Consider the following 18,848-nt stretch of genomic DNA (forward strand, 5'->3'; position numbering starts at 1 on the left):
AGGAGAAAGCCTTCGACAGAGTGAACCACAGCTATCTGTTCAGGGTGCTGGAACGCTTCGGTTTCGGAGAGAGTTTCAGCCGCTGGATTCAGATTCTGTACTCTGACGTGGGCAGCAGAGTGAACGTGAACGGAAACCTGGGGGATTTCATTCATATTCCACAGGGTTGCCATTACTGTAGCTGTGAAATGGGTTCCCCGATCCGAGTCCACGGTCAGGGGGAATCCCCATCGACTGAACACATGGTTCACCAACAGCACTGCAGTTGTCTCTGCCGTGTCGTTGGGTGCTGGGAGGCACTCAATCCATTTTGTGAATGCACACGTAACAGTGAGGAAATATTTGTTCCCTCTGGATGACCTCACCAGCGGCCCCACCCAATCCATTTGAAGATTGGACCAGGTGAATGTCATGCCCTTTTTCTGGAGTGGTGCACGGTGCAAGGGCCGTGATGGTTGGAACTGGCTACACGTCAGACACCCCTTTACATACGCGGCGATGTCTTGGCCCATGTGAGGCCAGAATGCCACCTGCTGGATAGTGTCGTATGTAGCCTTGATTCCCCGGTGACCCCCACAGGGTTCGTCATGAGCGTGTTGGATCATGACCCCCCGATGACAGTGGGGAACTACCCACTTTGGGACACCTTGTGCAACTGGTACACAAACCAACAACCCCTTTATAATTTTTAGGTTGTCTTTCACCTCTGCCAGCTCCTTCAGCTCCAGAGACTGGCTCAGCACCTGCTCCGAAAGAGGTTGACGCACTGGGTCAGCGATATGCTGATACATTTGCCCAACTGCTGGGTCCTGTTTCTGCATTTCCGCAAGATCGGTGTTAAAACCCTGTGACCCAAGCACTACAGATTGAGGGTCAGCTCCGACATCCTGTCTAGCCCTGCTTCGGGTGACCGCCTTGACCTCAGCCACGAATTCTGGGGGTAGCCATTCCTGCTGGAACTGCCAGGGTTCACCCTCTAAGGCGCCAGATTTGGCCAACCGGTCGGCCTCATCATTCCCGTCTTTGTCGGGTCCCTTCACCTGGGAGTGTCCCTTCACCTTCCTCCAGTAAACCATCATTCCAGCCTCGGTCGTGAGCTTGTCACTGGCCAGGAACAACTCTTTGTTCTTTACTTCCTTGCCCCGGGCATTCCAATACGGAATGTGAGACACGAAGCTATGTCGGGCGTAGTTCGAGTCACTACAGATGACAAACTGTTTAAGGCCATGTGTCAGGGCCTGCTGGAGGGTGATCAGCACCCCAGCTACTTCCGCATACTGACTAGTCTTTGGTCCTAGCTTATAGCGGGTCGGCCCACAGGGAGTATTGTCTTGCCAGACTACTCATACCCCTGCTAGCACCTGCTGTTCGTGGCGAAAAGAGCAACCGTCAACATAGGCCATGGGTAAGCCCTGGCCCACGTTCTCATCGTAGTACCGATGATTGTTCGGTAGCTCAGCAGCGGGAATTGTTTCTGGAGCTTCCATGTCAGTGTCACAGCCGTGACACACTTGGCCCAAAGCCAGGCCCTGTCCCAGGTACATTTTCTTGCTCTGTGCATAACGTACCTCTATCTCATAGCCTTGTAGGGCCATCATTCATGCCACAATCCTGCTATTTGACACCCTGCCCGCTTTCAGTCTCTGGCTATGCAGGAATGTCACAGGTTGGTGGCAGGTTTCGATGATGATCTTTTGTCCCCCAACATAACTACGGAAGTGTTCTACCGACCAGACCGTAGACAACAGGGCCTTCTCGCAGTCCAAGAACTTTTGCTCCACTGGGCTCAGGGCTCGACTGGCATATGCCACCACCCTTCGCTCTTGGTTATATTCCTGACTCAGAGCAGCCCCAAGGCAGTGCTCTGAGAACCCTGCTTCAAGGTAGAAGACCTTATTTTTGTCAGGGTAGGCCAAGCTCGGCGCACTACCGAGTCTGCGCTTCAGCTCCATCACAGCCGGTTCTGGGGAAGGCCCCCACTCAAAGGGCACGTCTTTCTGCAACAGCTTGTGGAGGGGCCTTGCTATTTCAGCGTAATCCTCAATGAACTGCTGGGAATAATTACATACTCCCAGAAAGCTGCGCAGTTCAGACAGGTTAGTGGGCGACTTCATATTGTGGATAGCTTGGACTCTGCTGGACTGTGGCTGTATGCCTTGGGCTCCAACCAACAGTCCCACGTACTCCACTTGGGTCCTACACCACTGTCCCTTAGCCAGGGACAGTTTGGCCCCTGCACAGGAGAGCTGGGTCAACACATGCCTGATCTCGGCCATGTGTTCTTCCCAGGTCTGACTCCTCATCAGAATATCGTCCACATAGACCAGGTTGCCCCTGGCGGCTGCATCACTCATGGCTTTGTGCAGAAATATGTTGAACTCCGCTGGGGAGTTGGAATACCCAAAGGGGCATCGATTCCAGGTGAACTGCCTGTTTCCAAAGGAAAAGGTCAGTTTGTACTGGTCTGTTGGTTCTACCTTAAGGGTCCAGAACCCATTGGCAACATCCACTGTGGTGAAATATTTCGCTGTTGTCACCTTGGCTAACTCCTGATCTAGGTAGATCATTGGCCATCGTGACAAAGGAACCTGTTTATTCAGCTGCCGGTAGTCAATGGTCAGACGCCATTTACCATTGGGTTTCAGCACCGGCCACAGTGGGGAGTTATAAGTGGAGTTACACTCCCTTATGATCTGACGCTCTAGTAGAATATCCAACGTCTGCTTTATGGACTCGTATGCCGTGAGGGGAATGCGATACTGCCTGACATAGGTTGGGCGGGCGCCAGGGGCCGTTGGAATGCGCACTGTGTTCAAATCCGTCACCCCGCAGTCATAGGCGTCCCGTGCAAACACTTCCCGGAAATCCTGGAAATTCTGACGCAGCTGCTGACGCTGGCTTTCCGTTTCCAGGGCATCTGCCTTGCCAACCTGTTCCTGTACCTGCTCTAGGAACCCCGCTTTTGACGGCATGGCGGTATCCCGGGTCGTACTCTCGGCTGAGTGGTCCATCGGAACACCTGCGTGTACTGTGTACACAACCATCTCATCCTTATCGCTAAGGTCCACCCTGCACACCTCCTGGTTGCAGAATCCCTCTATTGGCATAATTGCAATCATCCGCCGGGGGTAGGTGTAGTACACCTGCTCGGTTCCCCCCTCCCTGGCCAAGGGACCAGGGAGCTGCCCCAGTACTGGGATGGCCAGTTCGAAATCATAGAAACCATTGTCAATTACCAGTCCCATGTCAGTGCGAGCAGGGATTTTGACATCTTGTTTTGCTATGTTCTGCACCAACAGGCAGGTGGCTCGGCCATTCCGTTCCAGTCTGGGGGTACAACAGACTGCTAGGTTCAGTCTGATAAACTGAGCTGATGGTTGGAAGAAAACCATCTCAGCGTCCATTCTCTGTCCCTTCTTTAGGGCAAGGCGTACCGGAAACCCTGCTGTTGATGCAGGAACGATCAGGTCCGATTCGTTTACTACCTGGCAGGCCTGAGGAATCGTCTGACCTGACCGAATGTTCTCGGGGTCACCGCTTAGAGAGTGGGCATCTGGGTCCACCCGTGTCCACAGCACACTGTTTACTGTGTCCAGCTGGGCGCCCAGTCGAACCAATAGGTCTGCACCAATACAGACCGAATGGGTCAGCTGAGGTGCTACCTGGAAGTAGTGAGCAAACTTCCTTTTTCCGATGGAGATGGAAGCTACACAGCTTCCTTTGCTCCAAATGGACCTATGAGGTGGGGGTGCCCACCACAGAACCTGTGACTGCGTCACCAGGGTCACCTGACAGCTTCGCGACAGGTCCTCGAACAGACCTTCACTGATTATGGACTTCTCAGAGCTGAGGCTAAGAATTACATCATCAACCTGCACTTCTGCCACCTGGACCCCCTCCCACCACCATGGGGTGGTAGTCCTGGACCCCCTGAGGTACCAGGGTGCACAGAAAGGACTCCCATTCATTACCGGACAGGGAGATCCACTCTTCTTCAGGGATGAAAAGGGGGTGTGCTTTACCTGGCGGGTCAAGCAGCTGCTCGGAGCACTGCTCCTGTAGTTGGGAGACCGTGGGAGTGCTGGCCTGGGCAGGACTTCCCTGTAGTTTTGGAAAGCAAGAAGAGACATTTATTCTCGTCCAGAGGAACCAGGAGGAACCTCCAACTCAGCTATAGTGTTCAGTGGGCACTGTGTGATCACAGCATAACCACTGAATCCCCCTTTTTGCTGTGCAACAGGCTTAGGGTTTTTGACCTGAGCCCACAATTTTCCACGCTGGCAGTCCACCAGAGGCTCCAGCCTGTCAAGCAGGTCTTGGCCAATGAGTAGTGGCTCTGTTTTAAACCTAGAGATGTAAACAGGATGCACCACGTTTATTGGCCCGAACCTAAGTGCCACCCACACTCGGTGTGTGATCCTGGCATGATCCTGGGTATAGCTGGAAATATCTATCTTACACGGTTCTACCTTAAGTCTGATGCCTTTTCCTTTCGCTACTCGTTTGAGCTCGCTGAGTAGATCGGCTGACATCAAACTAATTTCAGCCCCAGTGTCAATCAGTGCTTCTCTATCTAAGACGTTTTCAAGAGAAACCTTGATATAAATACGCCTTGCTTTGCCTTTCTGGCTGAGATTCCCTAAGAATTGTTGGAAGCCTGCCTTTTCTTTGACTTCAGGGGCGGGGTCAGCGCCCAACTCAGAGTCACAGCCTTCTTCCAGGCAGGAACCCTCCCACCCAATCAGATAGACTGAGGGAGGGGCTTGGGACGGATCCCCGCCTCCTCCAGTGAGAAGGGGCGTGGTCCCCCTAAGCTCATTCACACTTCCGGCATTCGGTGCGGAAGGTTTACCCTGCCCTGATCTCTCAGGCAGGGCTTGTTCAAGCCTGGCCAGGCGGGCTGCAGTCGACTCCCTTCGTCCAGTCTTATGATAGACTCTGCCTGAGCCCTTGCCTTCCCCGTAGCGCTCACGGCGGCTCTGACGCTTAGTGCGGTCCTGCCTGCCTATTTTGCGCCGGGGCTTAGCGAGCTCAGGAACCTCAGCTGCCTCGAGCTGAGGCGAGTCGTCAACCCTGCTGGCTTTAGTGGCGAACACGGCCGTTTTAGCAGGTTTTCGCTCTGAGGAAGCAGAGACTTCAGCTCCCCAGGCTTTTTGAGCCAACCTTCTAATGTCAGCCATTTTCATCGCTTTTGCATCAGTGTGCATCACAATCATTTTCCTGACTGAGGGATGCAGATTAGCAATGAATAAACCTTTGAAATTCCCGTTCTCTTCGCAACCCTCTTCATTCCGCCCTGCAAAATAAGTGCGCCTAAGCCTCTGATAATAGTCGCGAGGGGCTTCAGCTTTTTCGTGCTTAATATGGTGCACAGCGGCCACGGCAGCTATGGGATCGATAAAAGCCGAAAATTCTCCGATCATTGCCTGACACAGCTCCTCAAAGCTATTACAGACCTCCGGTCCTTGTCTAGACATCCACTCGTGGACCACTCGGCTGGTAGTTTTCCTTACTAACATAGCCTTTTCCTGTTCGGACGCTTCGGGCATAAACTGCAAAGTATATCTCAGCTCATCGATGTAGGTCTCCACATTATTCCCTGACACTGACGGGTCAAACCTTTCTACATCTTTGGCTAACTGCCTCAGGGAGTGGAGGTTAATTTTTACGGTTTCTCCGCGGGCAGGGAGACGGCCGTGATCAGGAGCAGGGGGTCTATACCTGAATTGACTCGCCCTTGCGTTTCGCGCAGGACTCGGCGATCTCCCCCATGCCGATCCGACCACGGACCCTGGCCGGGAGAAACCTCCTCCCGGCGTGCTGGGTGAGCGCTCTGGGCTGCTAGGTGGGCTGGCATGCAAGTGGGATCTAGTCTATTTTGCTTCCAGTACGGCAGCATCTGACTCCTTTTGCCTTTCCTGGCTGAGCTCATTTAAACTCTCAATTTCTTTTTCTTTTTCTTTCAAGCTCGCTTCCAGGTCTCTCCTAGCTACCTCAGCCGCAGTTTCTCTAGCAGACAAGTCATCTAATTTACCTAAAACTTCCCTGAGTCAGTCTACACTTTCCTCATTTTTCACTCTCTTTTCTCTGATTATATCCAACAACTCAACTCGCTCCGCCTTATATCTTTCTAGCGTTCCCTGAAGCTTTTGAAACTTTGTCAGCTCGGACAAAGACAGTTCCAGCTGTTTAGCTAGATTTAAGGTGAAACTCGATAGGACCAGAACTGCGTTCACAGACCCTCCTGTGTTAAGCTGGTTCGCTACCTTAGCTACTAAATCTACTTGCAGCTTCTCAATATCATCAAAGTTCAACTTTTCGATACCACTCCAGTAACCAGGATTGTCGTCGCTAGAAATAGTACTTATAAGCGACTCTACTTCAGACATTTTAGCAGCCATTGTCATTACGTCAGAGAAACTTTAAGAGTATTACTTTTTTTTTCTTTTTCCAAAATACAGTATGGAATCTAGACACCCGAGCAGATGGATTTCCAATCAGCACACGTTACACTAAACGCTAGAAAACAGAGGAATTTCTTTACGCAGTTATCAGCACACCCGGTATTCGCGTATAGAAGCCGCGGTGCTGTGCTGAACTTGAACTCACAGCAACATCAGTTATTCTGTGTGACTGATTCTCATTTCATTCTAAACTCGCCCACCCAGGGACGCCATTAAATGTAATGGTTTGATGGGTTTACTGAGACAATTATTAATTGTAGCAGTAATCACGAGGTTGTTCGTTGGGGCTTTTAGAAAATCAATCGTCAGAACAACTAACAACGCACACACAGGGGTTCAATACACTAGATACATTTATTAATATAAATTGTGCACCAAACATATACTAGTCTGCCTGGATACGAGTGGCAGACCTTACTGTGAGGGTACTCAATATACAAGGTATATTGAGGTATATCCCGAAGAGTTGCAAACACAAAGAGATACACAACAGAGAATATATGTCAATATATATCGTTCGGTTACCAAATCGCTAATCAGTGTTATTACCCACTGTTACTCTAAACTCGGAAGTAAATACATTACTCATGAATTAAATTGAGTGTTGAGGTACAATTGAATTCTCGAGACGCAATGTAGAACATGGGGTTTACTTATCCACTGTGTATGGATTTGGAATTTCCCGGCACGAACACCAAACCAGCTGACAGGCTCTGTTGCAGCCTCTGTTCCAGCGGTTGTCCAATGGGCGTTGTCCCGGCGTCCTCTGGCTACCGGCCAACCAGTCAAGGTGCAGCTCGGAGTAGGACGGGCGGAGGAATCTGACTGCAGCGCGCAGGGCAGTCTTTGCTCCGAGGGGATCTACCAGCAGTCTGGCTGGCTGGTAGAAAGTCTCTATGCACAGAGTGTGACCGCGAGTCCTCACAAGTCACTCTTGTGCCTGGGAAGAAGCTGGTTCGTTCCCGGTCCAGCACTGCTTCTGAATAAGCTATTCAGGTTGTCGACGAGAGTCCAACTGTAGGGTCCAACTGTCCAACACAAACACAATCTGTGGCGTTTAGCGTGACATAGTCTTGCAGGCATCGTGCTGTCTCACTGCAATACTATACCGCTGGAGGAAACAGTCCATCTGGCCATGAAACTCATTTGAACGTCTAGCTACAGCAACTAACAATATCATGATTTATTCAGGATGTGTGGAATCAGCACGTCCCGGAGACAGCTTCCGAAATCGTGAGCATTCTCTGGTGGTGTCCTGCAGGGCATTTATGGGTGTGTGTTGGTGGTATAGTGGTGAGCATAGCTGCCTTCCAAGCAGTTGGCCCGGGTTCGATTCCCGGCCAACGCGGTGGCGATTGGTTTCAAATGCTGTCATGAGCCTTGGATTGTGACTAGCGAAGCCTTTTGAAAGAGCTAAAGCACTGCAAAACGGAATTGAAGGAGAATCTTACAGGGGATTCTGAGCGGTGTCTGCATACACGCAGTCCGATACGGGTGCTGAAAGCTTGAGCTACTCTCAATGTCATGCTGCCTTTCCCCGGAGTAAATCTGTTACATTGAAAGAATGCTTTTGGCAGGTTCAAAAAGGGACCCTTGTTAATTGGAGAAATCAATGATTTCAAATGAATTCTGTATGCGTTAAAAGACAGCTATACACAGAAAACATGCAGGACACTGCTCATGATGTTTCCCGAGCCGAAACACAGTGCGTTTTTCCAAGCCATCTGACAAAGCCCGCCCACTGAAAACTGCAGCAGATCGTGTAAAGACGTTCAACTTTGTAACTACTGCACGCACAGGAAGCAGAATAAATTCCTCTTTTCAAACTGTCAAAGGTTTGCTTTGCGAACGCTGCAGGACATCGCACAATCTCTTTTGAACGGGGACAAACGATTTCTTATGGGGCGCAGTAAGTACAGACGTTTAAAAAGCTCCACTCATGCCGACGATGCAGCATGAAGAAGCGCAACCTAACGTTTGACAGACAAAAGCCGGGCGCCGCTACGAGCAATATGAAATCAAACTGACAGCACACGGCGTTTCGCGCTGACTCAAAAGTGATCTCGACAGACGCTGTTCTCTGCATAATGCTGAAAGAGCTAAAGAGCGTTTCTGTTGAGACGTAACAAGCTCGTTTCTTTCTACCATGATGTCACCATGACCAAATCTGTCTTTAAACACCTTACTCAGTCTCTGACGAGACTGTCAAAAATTGCTTTCGCCGATTGTATTGCAAACCGGCGGAAGCGGGGTATTGGGAAAAGTTTTCAACGAGCAATAATCGCGCCTTGGCTAAACCTCACAGGCTACGATACTGCCACTGCGCAAAGCTGACGGTTGCCAGGCCACCGCGGGGATCCTATGGAAATCGTTATCAATCGTCTCATGGCATGTCTTGCTGTAACGCTTCATATTTGTCGTCTTCTTCTTCTAGCTTGAGGTTTTGAAGAATTTCATGACAGACAAGGGCTCCGTCGGGAACAAAGGCCGTTGTGAGAAAACCGTTGCTTATTTTCAGAAGCAGAAATACAACCCTTTAAATCCAAGATGACAGAACAATGACGAAGGGCATGCCGGGAGGAACTCATGCACTACAGAGGAAAGGGGGCGGGCACGTACAGTTCACATTCAAGCCACAAGTACTCTTCTCGGATGTTGCACAAACAAATCCTAACGTCCTGAAAGCATTGCAGTATGTTTGTGTCCCACTTCCCGTGGCTGCAGGACGACTGACACGAACGGACAAACACAATCTGTAGCGTTTAGCGTGACATAGTCTTGCAGGCATTGTGCTGTCTCACTGCAATAATATACCGCTGGAGGAAACAGCCCGGGTTTGATGAGCCTTGGAATGTGACTAGGAAAGTGAAGCCTTTTGAAAAAGGTAAAACACTGCACAATGGAATTGAGGGAGAATCTTACAGGGGATTCTGAGCGGTGTCTAAATAAATAAATTCTTCAGCGTCCGCGGATGGCATTTTGCAGCTGGAAGCATATGTCGACGCTTTTTGAACAGAACACCAAAAATGCCTCTTTTTGAAGGTGCAGGCACTGAGCATTGGTGGTTGAGTGGTAGAATTCTCGCCTGCCACGCGGGAGGCTTGGTTTGGATTCCTGGCCAATGCAGTGGCTTTTGCAGCGAGCGGCTCCATCACTTGCATCCCAACTTTTGAAACGCAACTGAAAACCCACTGAAGCTAAGCAGGTGTGAGCCAGGTCAGTACCCTGATGAGGGTGAGCTACAGGGAAAAACAAAGCTTCCAGCTTGAAGCGGTGTTAATGGTGCCGGCGGAGGGCGCTCACCCTGAGGTCTGTGCGGGTCCCAATGCCCCAGTATAGTGACGGAGATGCTGTGTTGTAAGAGGGCGCTGTCTTTTGGATGAGATGTAAAACCGAGGTCACAGCGCTCTGTGGTCATTAAAAATGACCACCAAAACCTTTGACAAAAGCTCTTGGTAATTGATGGTCTTCAATAATGCTTCTCCTTTAGGTACATTTTAAATCAGCTGAAAAATGCTGTGAAATGGGGGGGCACTTCAGGCCAGTGTAGGATTTGGGTTACAAGAACCATGAAACTGCACGAGAAAGCCCGTACACTGAATTACACGGCTTTCTATTCAAAGGAGGGCAAAAGAAATTCCCTGAGTTCGATTTTTTGCGGCACAGAGAGGAGCACTGTCGTGAGGCCGGTTAGCTCAGTTGGTTAGAGCGTGGTGCTAATAACGCCAAGGTCCTTTTCTCCTCTCTTACCAAAGCTGTTAGGTTCCTTTCCATGGTGAGATGGGTTGTCATACAACGCTGCCACATAGTGCCGACAGACAATTCAATAGTGTGGCACCTGAAGGCATCCACGACCTCAAGTTTGGTCTTATGTTGTCTGGTTCCAGACCGTACAGTGTTAAGTTACCATGCTGTACTATGGCCTCCTTGGGAACTTGCAGGAAACTGTTGGTTAGGTAGCTGCATTGTGGTAGCTGTATCATGCCTGTCACAAGTTATAGTGACAGTTAAATGTGGTGTGCTGACCAGCCATTTACTTCCCACCTGCTCTTCATGGGGTTCATTAACCTCCCTCTGCTCGTTAGTAGCTTTACACCCTTCATTGGTGGATCAGTTAGACACAGCCAATGGATAGCTTTGGTAGCCATACCCATCTCAAGATTTGGAACCGAATTCAATCTTGGATTGCCTTCTTGGTGAGCTATGAGCAATGGGTTTAATGTCACATACTCTTCTACTGAGAAGAGTGGAATCAAGTGGGTTGGGATTTGTGCTATGGCTAGACTGGCTACAGTGGCACTAAGCTCCCTTAACAGGTCTTGTGTCAACATTCTGGCCTGTTGCACACAAGCATAAACCCACTGTATAACACCAACAATCATGTCCACTAGGTGGGGGATAAGATTCAACCCTGTTGCATAGGAAGTTGCCTGTAGGGTTTTCCCTAAGCTTTCCAACTTTTGCTGCTGTTGATACAGTCTGTCACTACCCTCTGGCACCTCTGACACCTGCCTTCTTGGGGCAGTCAGGGTGAGAGTGCCAGTAGCACGCAAACCTACCAGAAATAGCAAACACACAACAGTGGCGGCAGCAATCAGTCCTCCCAAAAGTCTTTTCGGGTTGCTGATCCCAGTCATCTCCTTCTGAGTGACTGTCCCCTTTCTAAGCTGGCACAGCATGTACATGGTCTCTTTCTCAGTATGCCATGTGGCATCTTTGGCACCAACATCCTGGAAATCTGAGGAGATCTGACGCAGCTGCTGATGCTGCTCCTCCATTTCCAGGACATCTGCTTTTTCGATTTGTTCATGCCTGTGCTCTAGGAACCCTGCAGGGGGTGGTGCAGCGGTGGAGCATGCCTGACCCTTGGCTTAGTGGTCATCGGGAGCACCTGAGGGATCTGGGATTGTTACTCCATTCTCACTGTTCAGGTCCACCCTGCACACTTCCTGATTGAGGAATCCCTCTATTGGCATCTTTACAATCGTTCGCTGGGCGTGGGTGTAGGACACCTGCTCGCTCCCCCCTTCCCTCTCTAGGGGTTCAGGGAGCTGCCCCAGCACTGGGATAGCTAGTTCACTGTCTTCGAACTCACCATCACTCACCAGGCACATGTCAGTGCAGGCGGGGATTCTGACACCCCCCTTTTCCATGTTCTGCACTAACAGTCGGGTGGCTTGCCCATCCAGCTCCAGTCTGGCTGAACCACTGTTGGTCAGACTCAGACTGACAGACTGAGCTGGTGGCTGTGAGAAAACCGGCTCGGCTTTCATTCCCTGTCCCTTCTGGGGGACTGGGTGTGTAGGCAACCCTGCCGTTGAGGCAGGAACAATCAGGTCAGTCTCACTCACTACCTGGTAGTTGTGAGAAATAATATTACCTGACTGCAGGGTCCCTGGGTCACAGCAGAGGGAATCTCTGTGAAACTCTCTCAAATTCCTCCAATTATCATATTCCCGCCCCTTATGCAAAATCAAATCCTCCTCCCATCCCAGTTTATCCTCTTTATTATAAACAAAATCCACCTAAATTTTCAACATAAAGCATTACACAAAATGAATACCTCAACACGCCATACTCAACAACGATAATTCACCAACAGCCAGAACATGTAACTCCACATTCCCAAATAGACCTCATTTCTATAGCCCCGCCCCTTATGCAAAACCAACATCCCTCCCCTGTTCTCTCTATCCGCTGGCGTTTGTAATCGTTTTTATTTTCAAATACATTTTAGCAAAGTCATGTATTTTAAAAATCTTAAGATTTCTATATTTATGTCTTTATTTTGTGGTTTCATTAGTAACAAAGGCTAAACTTTCTTGGAAAAATGTATTTTATGTAAACCATGTTTGCTATTAATTCATTTATGGCTAGAATATGTTCATAGTCTTCCAATGAAAGGAGGGTTCCTTTCGCCATAGTCGGGTTGACATTAGAAGCTGGCCATGCCCGGACTGTTACACCAAAGCATTAGCATGTTAAAGCGATTTCATTGAGGAGCCTAGCTTTCTTAACTAGTAAGTACTGTACTTCCTTGGTTTTTGAGGGGGGGAGGTGTCTTTTGCTGGAAATCTCGCCCCCTTCTACTTTGAAAATACCTGTGAAACCAGTTTAATTCGCCACAGCCAGAACTCCCGCAGAGAGGGGGGTTGTATGCAGCGTATCGGTATACAGTAGATGGGAAAGCCAGAGCCGACCGCTACGCCGCCCACGTGTTATGCTCTTCGTTTATGTCTCAACCGGAACACATCATTATATCTCATTTTGTAGTTCTTAAAAAAAAAATCGTTTCCCCAGTTTAACAGTATTGTTGTTATTGTTTTTAACCTGTAAAGTGCTTTGAGGAGCCACCTTTAAAGGCGCCATATACAATAAAGTTCATTATTATTACTATTGTTAATTTGCTGGACAGAGAGGTGAACATTATTACACAGAAGACAAAGATAGCGATTTACGTTGCATTGTGCATTGTGCTGCTGTAATACAGTTTTAAATAATTAAAAGTCTAAACAGTATCAGCTTTATTTATGGGTTTTAAATAACGGCGATTTAAACGCGATTTAAATCAATATAAATGTTTAAATTGTAACGCATAGGTGACTATTCATTGTTATTAAAATGACTTAAATTCGATCATGTTGTGATTAGAAATATACATTTGTTTGGTGCGAGTGAAGTTTTATTTAATCTCTGAGCCATATTGATTCTTATGGAAGCCAATTTCCGGCAGGGAGTAAAAAAAAAAACACACTATGGTATTCTCTCCGATGCAGTGCAGTTAAAAACATATCTCTGATGCTGTTCCTAAATGAATATCGTTTATGACCATCAGACGCTTTATGCTCCTTTTCTTTTTTCCAGTAGATTGAACAGGGAGAGGCATTTCATGATGTACTTTTCACTGATGAAACAACAGTGTCTCTGGAACAGTTTTCAACCACGTTGTTTTATAAAACATAAGGGGAGATATGTGAACAAGCAAAACCCAAAACAAACATGTACACCATACGGCGTACGCGTTACTGAAGCTAAAAGTTTAGCCTTTTCACTAATGTAACCACTAAATAAAGACATATAGAAATCCCTACATTACAGACTGTATATGGCTAGTATTGGTAGTTTAAAGAAAAAATACAGACCAGTATTCCACTTTCTCCCTAAACATTCTGACCATGTTACTCTTTACTGTTACTGACCATATTAAGTTTAAGTGCCTGTGGGCACTTTTCCTGTCCGTGGGAGGTGGACCGTCTTTCATTAGAAGGTTAGTCTGTTCTACTCTGAGAATGTAGCGGGAGTGGAAAGTGCCCGCGGTCATTTAATTAGCATTAAAATTCGCACTGATTCCCTTGCGAAGATACGGACATAGGAATATTTGTGCGTGGTCAAAAAAATGGCATAAAAACGACAAAGTGAAGGCTGTGAAAACATTCACAGTGTACTTTATACACAAAGCAAGTGTTCTCATAACTTTAGGAGGTTTTGTGAAAATGCTACAGGCGTGCCAAAATCGTTTTTTTTAAATTCAAGGTGACTTTACCGCGGTTTTCATTTTCAGATTGTGAATCAAAAAAGGCATTTAATTAAACACACGATTGCGATTTTAATCAATTACTGTATTGATTGAAAGATACATTCTGTACAGATACAGTACAGTCACATTCTCCTGTCGTCCAGTGGTGTAAAACGAATTAGCAGGTGCTTGAGATAACATCCCACTGAGTGGAATGTTGTCATTTGTTCTCAAGTGTAAAAAGAGGTGATAATTCTTAATAATTCCGTGTCGCATTAACTAACCTCTTCAGTTTATTCCGCCAGACAGTACATTAATATAATTATATCATTATTAAGTTGTTTAGATACGCAATTCCATATTATATTCCCTGTTAATCAAATTCTAAAAGTATGCATTTGTTAGATAACAAGCGAATTCACAGAAAAGGTTAAAATACTATCACTTTTCACAAAGTATATAATCCTAATATGGTCAGAAGGAGCACGTAAAAATGTTTCCCAAATAACAACATGTAAGACTTTGATGCTTAAAATGTTTAGGGAGAAATGGAATACTGGTGTGTATTTTTTCTTTAAACTACCAAGACCAGCAATATACAGTACAGTTTACATACATTAATATGTTTATATTCCTAAATTAAAATCGTTTATGAGCATGTGAAAGGCATGGTGAATCGGAGATTCTCAAGAATTACATTGTATGATTGGAAATGAATGCGTGATCGGATCAACTAAATGCTGTGGTGTTACTTTTTGTCAATGAAAAAATAAACTCTTTTCGTTTACAAAGACGGTTACAAAGAATGTGGACCAGGGTAATACTTTGAGCTTACAGCTTGTCCAAGGTCATTCATTATTAATACTCTTAGTAATATCTTCAGTAAAGACTTTGATGCATTAAATATTCCTGCATAATTAAAATATTTATGATAAAGGTGGTAGGTTGTGTACTTTTGTCCAACAGAACAATCTTGCTTTTATAAAATATACCGCCTTTTTAATGTTTAATGATTAACATGCTGTAATACACTGTTTAAATTTAAAAGTCTAAAGAGTATACACCTTAAATTCTTAATTGAATAAAGATTGTCCCTCAGCAGTGATCAGGATTCAAAACCGACGTTTTCTGGTGACAGCTCAAATGCTGTACAGGAGAGGTTAGCCTTTATTAGCTCCACCTGGCGATTTTACAAGGTGATTCCGGATACTATTAACATCTAATCTAATTTGCGTCCGGTATGATGCGGTATACTGCGACACGCCCACCGTGTTATACCGCAGCGTACCCCGCTTGTTTTGAATGGCTGCATACAGATGCAGCCATTCAAAGTGCGCGGTACAGACACCGCAGTACAGATACCGCAGGTAAGATGACACGCGATACCGTGGTGCGTGATTGGTTGACCGACAGGGGCACTCGTGGTCCGTTGGTCTGTCGTAGAAAGACTTACTGTACTGTAAACGTCTTTACTGTGCCCGTTGTAGATATTGAATTTTACCACTGAAGGGAAATCTTAGTAGCTGAGCATAAAAAGAATAGGAGCATACTGTAACGCGTGTGAAGGCCATAAACGATATTAATTTTGGAACGTAAACATACAGTATATGGCTGGTCTTGGTACTTTAAAGAAAAAAATACGCACCAGTATTCCATTTCTCCCTAAACATTGTAAGCTTCGAAGTCTTTAACTAACGTGATACCGGAGTCAACAAGCATACTTTTAGAATTTGATTAAAAGGGAATATAATATGGAATCACGTATCTAAAGAATTTAATAACGGTATGATTATATCCGTGTACTGCGGCAGAGCTATGTAGGGCTATTTCGCCTGCCTGATCATGCGAGCTGTCTTGTAGCCTACTGGTCTAGGTCCGTGACTACCAGCTGGCAGGTTGTGTGTTCGAATCTGGCTAGTGCTGGACTTTTCATTTTTATTTATTTATTTTTTAATCGCGTAACATAAACATATTACCGTATGCAAACTGTACTGTATACAGTATGTATATGTATATTTAATGTCTTAACTGTGCCCGTTTAATTGAATTTTAAAAAAATATTTAACACGAACATTAAGCTGCTTCCATCTTCCGCCTGAGAACAGTCACCCGTTGCTACCCAACGCAGAATGGTGATTGGCTGACACCATCTGACACCCCTCTGATTGGAGAAAAAAGACGTGCTGGTGTGCTATACCAGGAAGAGGATTTCTTTCAATTCTAAACGTGTATTTTAAAAGTTTAAGAAGTAAAAACCTTACAGCGTACACAGATTTCTAAACTGATCAGGATCGTTATCTTTGTCTCATGCATAATAATGTTCACCGCTCTGTCCAGCAAATTAATAATAAACTTTATTTTATATAGCTTTTTAAACGAATAAGTAATTAGATTGCTCATAAACCTAATCACTTGCTTTTTCTTTTTATTTAGGCTCAGATTTCAACTATAGATCGTATTATTAATAACCATAATAACAACCAACCAACAAAAACAACCATATAAACATAATACCAACCAAAAACATAGATAACAACCACAATACAAAATCAAATAATCAAACCATTTTACACTCGCAAAGTCCTCCAATTATCATAATCCCGCCCCTTATGCAATACCAAACTTTCCTCCCATCCCAGTTTATCCTGTTTATCATAAACAAAATCCACCTCAATTTTCAACATAAAGCATTACACAAAATCAATACCTCAACACTCCATACTCAACAACGATAATTCACAAACAGCCAGAACATGTAACTACACATTCCCAAACATACCTACTTTCCATAGCCCCGCCCCTTATGCAAAACCAACATCCCTCCCCTGTTCTCTCTCTCCCCTGGGGGTTGTAATTGTTTTTATTTTCAAATAAATTTTAGCAAAGTCATGTATTTTAAAAATCTTAAGATTTTTCTATTTATGTCTTTATTTAGTGGTTTCATTAGTGACAAAGGCTAAACTTTCTTGGAAAAATGTCTTTTATGTAAACCATGTTTGCTATTAATTCATTCAGGGCTAAAATATGTTCATTGTCTTCTAATGAAAGAAGGGTTCCTTTCGCCGTAGTCGAGAGCCTAGCCTTTAACTAGTAAGTACTGTATTTACTGGGTTTTTGAGGGAGGGGGTGTCTTTAGCTGGAAATCTCGCCTCCTACTTTGAAAATACCCGTGAAACCGGTTCAATTCGTCACAGCCAGCACTCCTGCAGAGAGTTGGGTTGTACTTGCAGTGTATACAGTACACGCGTTATGCTCTTCATTTAAGTAGTATTAAAATCTTAGTTATCTTTCTAGTTCACAGGTTTGCATGCATAATTTAATTTTGAAAGCCACTGAGACATCAGGTACTACTGTTGTATTTATGAAAAAGAAACAAAACAAAAAACATACTAACAACTGTGCCATCCTACTCCTTAGTTAATACATTTTATTATTCATAAACAGTTAACATTGTTAGCAAAATATTTTGAATTATATTTAACCCTATTTTTTCTTTAGTTTTGTATTTAACTTATTATATGATAGTCAGACTTAATGTATATTAATGTATATTTGAACAATGAAAATATATTTTTACAAGATTTTACATTAAGCACTTAAAATTAATATGGTTAATAATAGTAAACTGTAACATGCTGTAACAAGATCGGTTAAACTTCGAAGAAAATCCTTTCAGAGAAAATGTTTCAGGTGTGAAGAACAAACCTGTTCCCACACACCCTGCCCCCACTACCATTAGAATATACACAAACATTTTAGCGTTTCATTCTGAGCAGAAGACCCTCACACCTGAAGAGTGCTGGCTGTGACGAATTAAACCGGTTTTACAGGTTTCAATCACAGATTGGGACTCAGTAAAGTAACACACAGCGCCACTGGATTTGATAATACTGTACCTAACCAAAATCCGCAATATGGAAACAGAACCTGTGTAATTGTTGATAGATGATGTACTCGTAACATTTTTTCAAGACGAACTACAACATTTAAAAAATGACTTGTATGTACTTGATATCTCTAATCAATCCACGGGTTCCAGCACAAAACGAAACTAAAACGCATACCGTTTAGCGCTTCTTATTAGTTGCTCAAAAGTAATTTGACCGTATGAAATGCATAATATAAACCTAGAAACATATACGTGAGCAGTACTTAAGCACTGTAGTATCGGTGTTAAGACATACCTCTCAAATACTGTAAATCAAGTTAAAAATATCTCAAGACCGATTCTGGTCGTAATGAAACCATGTTTCGTGTATGTTTTCTTTTTCATCTTGAAATAACTCATTTCTAAATACCTTTTTCACTGTTAACATCTTGTAGCAACTTTGCGACAAAATATACACTCTGACAGTTCATCCTGCTACCAACATTAAATAAAACAAATCTTAAGATTTCTATATTTATGTCTTTATTTAGTGGTTTCATTCAAAGCTTACAATGTTTAGGGAGAAATGGAATACTGGTGCGTATTTTGTTCTTTAAAGTACCGAGACCAGCCATATACTGTATGTTTATGTTAAGATTTCCCTTCAGTGGTAAAATTAGATATGAATATTCAATACTTAAACGGGCACAGTTAAGACATTAAATATACATATACATATTGTATACAGTACAGTTTGCATACGGTAATATGTTTATGTTACGCGATTAAAAAATAAATAAATAAAACTGGAAGGTCCAGCACCACCATTATGTTTATATGGTTGTTTTTGTTGGTTGGTTGTTATTATGGTTATTAATAATACGATCTATAGTTGAAATCTGAGCCTAAATAAAAAGAAAAAGCAAGTGATTAGGTTTATGAGCAATCTAATTACTTATTCGTTTAAAAAGCTATATAAAATAAAGTTTATTATTAATTT

At 44.8% G+C, this 18,848-nt stretch overlaps 2 non-coding genes across 2 annotated transcripts; one reads left to right on the forward strand and one right to left on the reverse strand.

Moving 5' to 3' along the window:
* Nucleotides 1–7,740: 7,740 nt before the first annotated feature.
* trnag-ucc (transfer RNA glycine (anticodon UCC)) lies at nt 7,741–7,812 on the forward strand. The gene has a single exon. It is a non-coding gene; the product is annotated as a tRNA-Gly (tRNA).
* An 842-nt stretch (nt 7,813–8,654) lies between these two features.
* LOC148632062 (U4 spliceosomal RNA) lies at nt 8,655–8,796 on the reverse strand. Its single transcript, XR_015934490.1, has one exon. It is a non-coding gene; the product is annotated as a U4 spliceosomal RNA (small nuclear RNA).
* Between the last annotated feature and the right edge of the window lie 10,052 nt (nt 8,797–18,848).

The sequence above is a fragment of the Lepisosteus platostomus genome, unplaced genomic scaffold, assembly GCF_059453375.1.
Source record: "Lepisosteus platostomus isolate fLepPlt1 unplaced genomic scaffold, fLepPlt1.hap1 Scaffold_70_H1, whole genome shotgun sequence".
Classification (NCBI taxonomy): Eukaryota; Metazoa; Chordata; class Actinopteri; order Semionotiformes; family Lepisosteidae; genus Lepisosteus; species Lepisosteus platostomus.